A 10,133-nucleotide genomic window follows, 5' to 3' on the forward strand; every position below is an offset into this window, starting at 1 on the left:
TTGGGTGCACGAGGCATCTATAGAATTTAGAGTTTAGTTAGAAAGAAGCAATATTTTATAATAGAATGCGAGAGAAGAGCATCAAAGTTTAGCAAATTAACAAGATCAAGACGGAAAGCAAGAAACAAGTGAAGCAAAGAACACTAGAATGGCCATTCTAACTAGGCTTGCGTCCTACAGTCAACAGTGAGCTGATACCAATCTGTCACACCCATTTTTAAGAACAAAAGTGGATGCATAAAAATCCTTATGTGCACCCCTGGAATGGTCGCACACATAAGTTGACAAATTATAAATAGTATCACCACAATGTTTATTACATAACGAACCAATAATCAAACATAGTCTTTAACACATAAATAGTAGATACTATGATAACTCTCTTGCGGAAGCCCAAGCACAGGGACGTCAACTGGTTGACACCAAACCTAGTACTCTTGACGATAGTCTTCACACCAATCCTGATCTGTTACCCATTCGGGATTTTCCAAAAGAATGTAAAAGCAAGGCATAAGTACATGTCGTACTTAACAAGAATAGCTAGGGGTTCATGAGGCTCAATAAGCTGACACTGGTTGAACTGCAAGTAGCTTTTAGTGTATGATCAAGTTTAGCGTTTATTAGCAACAAGGTAGTACCATAATTCCCATTACACATGACCATTATACTTAAGACAACAATTAGCTTAAAGAAGACTTAGTAAAGCACAATTAAACAAGAGCTCATTTATGGTGTAAGAATCCCTTGGCAGCTCGTGACCGTGAGCACGGCTAGTATACCAGTTTATTAACTCTGCGCAGAGGTGTACACTTTCACTGTGAGTCATGTTTCCCAAATGAGTGGGTGGATCAATCCCAAAACACCGAGAACCATATAAAGCTACTCAGAAGTTCGTCTAACCGGGAAGGGCCATAGGGTCATCGGATATAGGAACCCCCCTTCCAATAAAAGGCCGCTTCCATAGCAAGGCACAACAGGACAGAGGTTGTCCTATACCCAACTCGCAGTATCCTCTAAGCCAGCTAGAAAAGGTCTCCCAAGCAACTAAAGCCAGAGCCATGTGGCCCTCACAGCTGTACTATAAGTCCCAGATGATCACTTACAAACAAGTCCTTGAGGAGAGGGAATTAAACCCTCCTGTTATTGCTAACAAGTCATCTTAAATGGTTTAAAGCTCAATTATCAGTCAAGTATCAGGATCATGGTTATTGTTTAGCACTAGCAACACTACCTAAATGCATATTCCCAGGTTTCAAGGTATTCAAGATCAAATTCTAGGAGTTCCTACACATGGTATCAAAGTAGACACATGCACATGAATTTTAGTGTATCTCATGAATAGGACAACAAGGAAGGTCCCAAACTATACTTGCCTTGATCAAAGGGCTCCTGAAGATCCTGCTGGTCTTGCTGGTCATAGTTGAATTCTTGATCACCAACGAAAACCTCACCGTCAATACTCGATCAACAACACCAAGCAGCAACATACAATCATCCGAGCAATCACACACGAAGCAAACAAATAGATTTAATTAGAACAGTACACCAACAGAGACAAACAGTTTTGAAAAGTTTATAAAACTATTCTACTCGTTGCTATGATCACACATACGCGAATATCACGAAAAACGGAGCTATAACGAGAAAGTTATGGTTAAAGCAAGTTTTCCTATTAAAGAAATAGATTAAATATAAACTTGAATTTTAAAGTTCAAAAACATGATGACAAATTATATGAACAGATAGATCTCAAAAAGACGAATCTAACGCAACTTGAACGGATCAATTTGGAGTTAAAACGAAGAAGTTATAAGCAATTAAAGGCAGTGGCAAAACTGTAATTAATCAGAACTTCTATTTGAATCTGCAAATTAGAAAATACGTTTTCAAAACGAGAAAACGGATTCACTGGAATACGCTTTGGACTGCGGGTTCTATATTTAAAAACCGCAGGGGCTCTTTAGCAAAAGTACAGGCGAAGGGGTATCGGGTCTTGTCAGCCGCTGGATCAAAGATGGATGGCTCAGATCTGATCTGAGGGGGAGAGACGGCGCTACCGCCGGAGAAGAAGACTGGCGCGGCGGTGGCCATGGCCGGCGGCCGTAGAGCTCGCCGGAGTTCTCTGTCCAAGCGATTTAGGGCACCAAACGCGACGAGACCGGTACCGTTGGAAACAGGAGATCAAGGCGGTCTTACCTAGCTAGAAGATGAAGCCGGCGGCGAGCCGAGGTGAGTGCGCGGCACGATGGGGCGGCGGCGGCGTTCCTGCGCACGATAAAGTCGCGGTTTAAGCCAAATTAAAACGGGGAAAAGCTCGGGACGACGCGCGGGGTCATGATGGAGCTTCCTAGCTAGCTTACCGAGGTGATGAAGGACCGGCTGCGGCGAATTGCTCTCGGCGGCGGCGAGCTAGGGTTTCGGTGTAGCGGGGCTCGGGACGAGGGCGATTGCGCTCGGTTTTTGGATGGATTTGACGCGGACGTGGATACGTTCGCGATTTATAGGGCCGCGGCGTGCGGGGCAAGCCAGGCGGGCGGCGTGGACGGTGCGGACTCGGCGACCGTGTCCGTCTTGGACACTGGACGGAGGTAGGAGACGGCGCTGACGGGTGGGCCTGCTCTGTCAGCGAGACCGAGAGGGAGAGAAGGCGGGCTGCCGGCGCGCGCGAGCGGGCTGGCTGCTTGTTGGGCCTCGGCTCGGCCCAGAAAGAGGAGAAAGGAAAGGAGACCAGGCGGGCCTGCGCTGCGGGCTTCGGCTGCTGGGCTGGCCTGCACTGCGCTGGGCTGAGGGAGAGGGAGCAGGCCGCGGGAGGGAGCAGGCCTACCGGGCCAAAAACCAGCCAGAGAGAAAGGGAGGCTTTTACTCTTTTTCCTTTTTATTTTTCAAGCATTTTGAATCCTTTTCAAATGAATTTGAATTCCCTTTTGAACTGGAACAAAATCCAAACCAACTCAACACAAAATATGCACCAGCATGAATGCTCAAGCATGTATTTAACTTTGATATTGATTTTATTTTTATAAATTTAATATTTGGCCTATGTTTAAATGCTCACACAAATAAAAGTAAATCAATTTAGCTACTTTAAATTTATTCAAATTTTAGGGTGTTACAAAGAGAAGAGCCTCATTTTGTATTTCTAAATCTTTAGCACCAAGACCCCCTTATTCTTTGGCTGCATAACCATTTCCCATGCTGCTAGATTATATCCTTTGGCATTGATATCTGATCCTCTCCAGAGGCAATTCTTCCTGAACTTGTCTATGATATCAACTACAGTCTTTGGCAATTGCAATGTGCACATAAAGTAAGTTGGTAAAGTTGAGATGATTGAGTTGATTAGTTGCAACCTTCCAGAATAAGATAAATAGATGGAGCTAGCAGACAGTTTTCTTTCAACTCTACATACCAGGGGAGCATAATCCTTGACTAAGGGCTTGGTTGTTCCATGTGGAATGCCTAGATAAGTGAAAGGCAACTGACGTTGTATGCACCCAAAAACGCCAGTGAGTAAAGGAACCTTTTCTGCTGGCACATTAATAGGTATCAGACAAGATTTGTGGAAGTTGACTTTGAGACCTGTGGAAGTAGCAAAAGTGTTTAAGAGGGCTTTGAGACAAAAAAAGTTGCCTAGCATTTGCTGGCATGATGAGCAAAGTGTCATCTGCATACTGAATTATGGGATAATGATCCACATCTCTGTTGGGGATAGGCAAAGTGAAAAGCCCTTGCTGATAGGCCTTATTAACCACAGATTGGAGCAAATCAGCTGCAACAGCACAAAGAGCGTGTGGCTCATTCATACAACCATGTTCGTGCCTCGTACAACATGATAAATTATAATCCATTGAAACACACAGGCATATTTGCTAGTCTTTTCTGAAAAGGAGAAGTCAAGGCAGGGGCACATGGTTGGACTCTGAAAAGATGGAAAAAGTTCGAGGCCTACGCTTTTGTTGGGCTGCCGAGCAGCCAAACTTTGTTGGCTGTCGACGCGCTCCGTGCGCAGGGCTGTGCTGCTGCCCAAGAGATGTGCGAGAGGAGAGAAGTCTTAAAACAATTTCAAATGTTGACCTTTGTGAATTTCAAATGATCTAGGGGAGAGAAATAATCTAAACCAAAGTTTTAGTACTTGAAAAGATGTGCAACTTTGTACTCGAACAATTTTTATTTTAAATCTTTTAGGGCCTGAGGATTCTAGTTTAGAATTAACAATTTGATTTTTTTTAAATGATCGCAGATGGAGAAATGAACTAAACCGATGTTACAGTACTCAAAGAGATCAAAAACTTTGAATGAGTTTAGGATCTCATATGCATTACACAACAATATTTATCAAAATGAATACAATAGGAACACATCAACCACATGGTCACAAGTGACTTTAACTTCTGATTTGTGACTGCGGGTTGGTTGGTGGGGCCCTCCCAAATTTGAGTAACTATTGCAAAAATATCCTATATGTACAGTAATTTTACAATATCAAATTATAAGTAACAATATCAAATACAAAAAAATAAGTATCAACTTTACGTCAAAATGTAATGTGTAGTAAAAAAAGGGAGTGCCAAAAACTTGTTCTACCGTAATAAAAGATCAACATATGTTGCGATTTTACATCGAGCACATAGACACTTTTATTAATTTGATAGATACCGCCACCGACATGGTGACTTGACATTTTTCTTTTGCAGGTTCACTTTGGTTTTTTATTAGTGACAGTCTGAAAACGAGCTTATTAATTAACTAGTGCCAAGTGGAAGGTAAAGATAGAGCTGGAAAATTGTCTTGTGGGTACTGCCATCTGGAAAATTGCCAAGTGGAAGGTTGTATTAAGATCCAGTTGTGACTCACATGCATGGATCCGATGAGTTAACACGTTATCCCACGGAGTTTGCACCGGAAGCAATAAAATACATACATCAAGGTCAACCGAATCAATGGTACCGTTTGGATGCAAGGTAATTTAGGAATTTTTTCGGAACATAAACTCTGTTAGGAAAATTCATTACAATCAAACTGCTAGCAGCGTTGCAGGAATCTAGGGGGAGTGCTAAACATGAGTATCTAGAGAAGACCTTGCAAAATGGGCACATCTTATTGTAGAAAATATCCTATATAATTTGGAGAAAACCATTGACCAACTCATTGTAGAAATAGAATACTCGTATGCATATCAAAGTTACCGAGCCGCACCCAGATGATTTAGAGCATGGGTATTAAAAAATTCTAAAGCCTTGTTTGAACATAGTTGGATTCACATTATTCCACATGTGTTTGAGTGGATTGGAGTGAAACTTGAACTAAATTTCACTCTAATCCACCCTAATACATGTGGATTGAAATGAATTCAATAACATCCAAACAAGGCCTTAAGTGTATAATAACATTGTATTTTTAAGTACACCTAAAAGCTAGGGTACTGCAAATGTTCTTTAGTTACACCTGAAACCTACTTTTTGCATGTACAATATATATAAGGCGAAACAACCTGTGTAGCCTAAGGTTTACATCCATGCGTTCATAGGATTAGTGTGTCCCGCTGTGAGCATCTGTGTTGTGCTATGTATTCTCAGAAAAAATAATTATAATAGCACATAATATGATTTTTCTAAAAATAAGATATTACACATAACTGACCATTATTGTCACGGGAAGAGAAAGTGTTTGTGGATGCTAAACATGTTTTCGTGGGCAGGTTCATAAAAAGCAAGAGACCGTCGGTGGAGATACATCTCTACTGGTTGTTTCTCTAAGGACACCCTGAGTAGAAGTTCACTATTTAGACTGGCCCTAGGCTTTAGACAACCGCCAATATAAATTGGATTCACTAGCAGATGTTTAATTAAGTTTACCACTATCGTAAATACAGGATTTGTACTGGCAATAACTTTAAGAAAACTATATGGGTAACTATTACACCGGCATTTTTCATAACCTCCCACCAGTACCAACAATTTGAAGTTAACTTTTGTGAATTTCAATTGACCTCGATGGAGAAATAATCTAAACCAAAGTTTTAGTACTCAGAAAGATGTGCAACTTTGTACTTGAACAATTTTTTAAAAAAATCTTTTGGGGACAATCATTCTATTTTAGGATTAATAATTTAAAATTATTTTTTAATTTTTTTTTCAAATGATCGTAGATGGACAAACGAACTAAACCGAAGTTATAGTATAGGATCTCATATGCATTACAAGAATATTTATTAAAATGAATACAATCGGAACACATCAGCCCCTTGGTCACAAGTGATTTTGACTTGTGATTTGCGGCTACGGGTAGATTGGTCGGACCCTCCCAAATTAAAGTAACTATTGCAAAAATATCCTATACATACAGTAATTTTACAAAATCAAATTATAAGTAACGATGTCAAATACAAATGTAATAAGCATCAGCTTTACATAAAAAAATTATGTGTAGTAAAAAAGGAAAAACTTGTCATGCCGGAATAAAAGATCATGATGCGATTTTAGATAGAGCAAATAGATAGCTCTATTAATTTGATAGATACCGCCACCGACATGGTGATTTGACATTTTTCATTTGCAGGTTCACCTTGTTTTTTATTAGTGACGGGCTAAAAACGAGCTTAATTAACTAGTACCAAGTGGAAGATAAAGTTAGAGCTAGAAAATTGTCTTGTGGGTACTTCCATCTGAAAAATTGCCAAGTGGAAGATAAAGATAGTGCCAAGTGCAAGATAAAGATGTACTGTTTAGTTGGCAGATACCGTTGCGCCACAGGAGACAGGTTTTGATATTCCAGTTGCCCGTATAATTAGCTCACGCTTAGTCCTCCTATTTAGCATCAAACATCTGATGTGGCAAGGACTAAACTTTAGCCAAGGATATCTGTTGTAGCTTCAATTCGAGCCTTGCAATTTGCGAGTTCGTTTGATGCGCATATGTATGTATCCGATAAGTCCAGCAATGTGATCCCACAGAGTTTGTGCTGGAAGCAATAAAATATGTACAAGGTCAACTGGTCGATCCTCCGGTTTGGATCCAAAGTATTTTAAGAATTCATTTTGTTTAAATAAATCTCACAATCATAAAATCATATTGACTTCGATGTTTTAGGCACTGCAACAATTACTACATGTGGGTACACCTTTTTTTTGGGGGGCACATGTGTGGCCATCAAGACTCAGAGCTGATGGCATTAGAGTGTCGGGCTTTTTCTCTTTGGAATTTTTTATCTTTGGATTTGTGTCTAGGCACAAGCTGGAAGTAAATCCACTTTTATTGTGTTTGGGCAACAGCTCCAACTGAGCGACCGACCACGTGCCCAACTGATGGGAGGGAGCGTGCTCGTGCACAGGGTCGCCTCCATGCATCTGGAAACAAACAAGGCTTATTCAGGTCACGCGTGCTGCCACAAAGTTCTGCCCCAGCCTTCCTGAAGACACTGCGTGCGTGTTGCCATAGACACTCCCGGATGGGCGTTGTGCCGCGGTGCAGTGCCAGCACAGTTCCACACTGTGGCCATTACGCTATCGGGCTAGGCTGCCTAGCCATGGATATTGACACCATGCGCACATGGTGTCATGGCTGCAGGTTTGAGCCACCTCGCGGGTGTAGCGTCTCATGTGTGGCTCTGTCGTACAATCACGTTCGTGCCTCCTACAACCGAATAAATTATAATTAGTTGCAACGTACGAACATATTTGCTAGTGTTTTCCGAAAAGGAGAAGACAAGGCAGGGGCACTGGGTTGGACTCGGAAAAGAGGGAAAAAGGTCGAGGCGTAGGCTTTTGTTGGGCTGCCAAGCAGCCGAACTGGCCTAGGCTGCTTGGGAGTTGGAAGGGAGGAAGGTCACCGCGCGCCCTAGACACTCGACCGAAGGTGGCGACTGGTGAGATCTCGCTCGCGTGTGGGAGCGGTGATGGCGTACCACGCCAAGGGTGAACTATCGGCGAAGCGGCGGCGATGGACTCCATGCGCGTGGCCATATGCCTAAAGAGGTCCATGTAGGTGCTACTGGCGTTTAAGGCGAGGCGACGAGGATGGTTGCTCGGAGGCCAGGATGAAAGGGAGAGGTGAAAGGGAGAGAGGGCACCCGCCACGCGCGGGGTGTTTGACCGAAGGCATGCACGGCTCGGCACAGTCTTTGTGCAGCGTGATGCATGGCGTGAGCGAACCAGGCCCGTGGGTGCAGCCGGGCTGGGCAAGGTTTCAAACTATGCATGTATAGGCGGTTTGGGTATGGTCAAGGCTTCACCGTACCTGGTGATCCCAGATTTCCCTACGGAGAAGCTGGTCAATGAGGCATAGGTGATAGCGACCTGTGATTTAAGGAAAACCAAAGGCTTGGTGGCGTTTTGGGTCAACGCGTCAGCACACGTTCTCCTTGGTGTCACGTTGGTGGTGGCGTCGTGCTGGCCCAGCTTGCAGACGAAGCAATGCTGAAGGTGGTCAGTGATAGATGCGCGACGAGCTCGGTTATGGAGGATGGCTAGCATGACGGAGTGGTAGCAGTGCCAGCCGCATGGATAGCATGACGGAGCTCAGTGATGGAGCATGGCTAGCATGACGGGCGTTGTTGGTGGCGCGGCCGTGGGCGCTCTCAGTCCCATGACATGGCCTTGCATCGATGGCCGGCGACATGCCGCGTACACGTATCACTGTATCGCTATGCTGTGGAGGTGATTATGAAGGTGGCGTCTTGGTTGTCGACGTGCTCGCCACACAGGGCTCTGCTACTGGCTGCTCGAGAAATGTGCAAGAGGAGAGAAGGCCGTGCCGACGATCAGCTGCATGCAGCAGCAGACGGAAGGAGGATGGCGAGGCTGGGCATCGGCACTGGTTTGGTGTGAGAGGAGGACGTGTTCGGTAACACTCCTCTCTAGAGTTCTCGCTCTTCCAGTCGAATCCCATCCGAGCACGCTACCATGGACGGCGTGGCTACCAATGCGTCCCCGCATGCCTAGGGCAGTGGGGAGCAACACTACTGGAAAATCGAGATTTGCCTAGTGTTTAATGGTTTGCCTAGTGCCAACCGTCGGACACTAGGCAAAGATCTTGTTTGCCGAGTGTTAAACCCCGGAGCACTCGGTAAAATAAAGGCACTAGGCAAAATAACGATTTGCCGAGTGTCGACACTAGGCAAAGAAATCCACTCGGTAAATGACCATTTTGCCTAGTGTCAATACTAGGCATACAATCACACTCGGCAAAGGCTGCCGGAGGGCAACCGCCGTTACCGTTTTGCCGAGTGTCTTCCGTTAACACTCGGCAAAATTAGAACTTTGCCTAGTGTCTCCGGACGACACTAGGCAAACTGGACAGTTTGCCTAGTGTCTTACAGAGACACTAGGCAAAATATTTTTTCTTTTTTTGATTTTAGCTTCCAATTTTTTTCTGTAGCTTTCCTACTATACCTTGACCAACATGTTGAAAGTTGGCACAATTTTATGAAATTTTGCTATATTTCTTTAGTTTATTTAATTTCTTTGAATTTTTTTGACAAATGCAAATTTGAACTGCAAGTGTGACGAATAATGGCAATTCATGAATGCAAAAATGATATTCATGTTAGTAAGTGTTAGTTGAGGCCGTATCCAGAAACAGACCAAAAATTTCACACATCTTCACGTCGAGACATGACCACGAACTTGCGAGCAAATAGTTTTTAAATTCTATTAAATGAAAACGGAGTCTGAAATTCATGAAACTTGTCGACAAGTCAAGATATCGCATGCGGGTGACATGATAAAAATTTAAAAAGATTTCGAGCACATCGTCACGTATAATGCTTAGAAACCCTAACATCTCCACATGTGATCATGTGGAGATGTGTGGAGATGTTAGGGTTTCTAAGCATCATACGTGACGATGTGCTCGAAATCTTTTTAAATTTTTATCATGGCACCCGCATGCGATATCTTGACTTTTCGACAAGTTTCATGAATTTCAGACTCCGTTTTCATTTAATAGAATTTAAAAACTATTTGCTCGCAAGTTCGTGGTCATGTCTCGACGTGAAGATGTGTGAAATTTTTGGTCTGTTTCTGGATACGGCCTCAACTAACACTTACTAACATGAATATCATTTTTGCATTCATGAATTGCCATTATTCGACACACTTGCAGTTCAAATTTGCATTTGTCGAAAAAATTCAAAGA

This window comes from Miscanthus floridulus, chromosome 14 (genome assembly GCF_019320115.1).
Source record: "Miscanthus floridulus cultivar M001 chromosome 14, ASM1932011v1, whole genome shotgun sequence".
In the NCBI taxonomy this organism is placed as follows: domain Eukaryota; kingdom Viridiplantae; phylum Streptophyta; class Magnoliopsida; order Poales; family Poaceae; genus Miscanthus; species Miscanthus floridulus.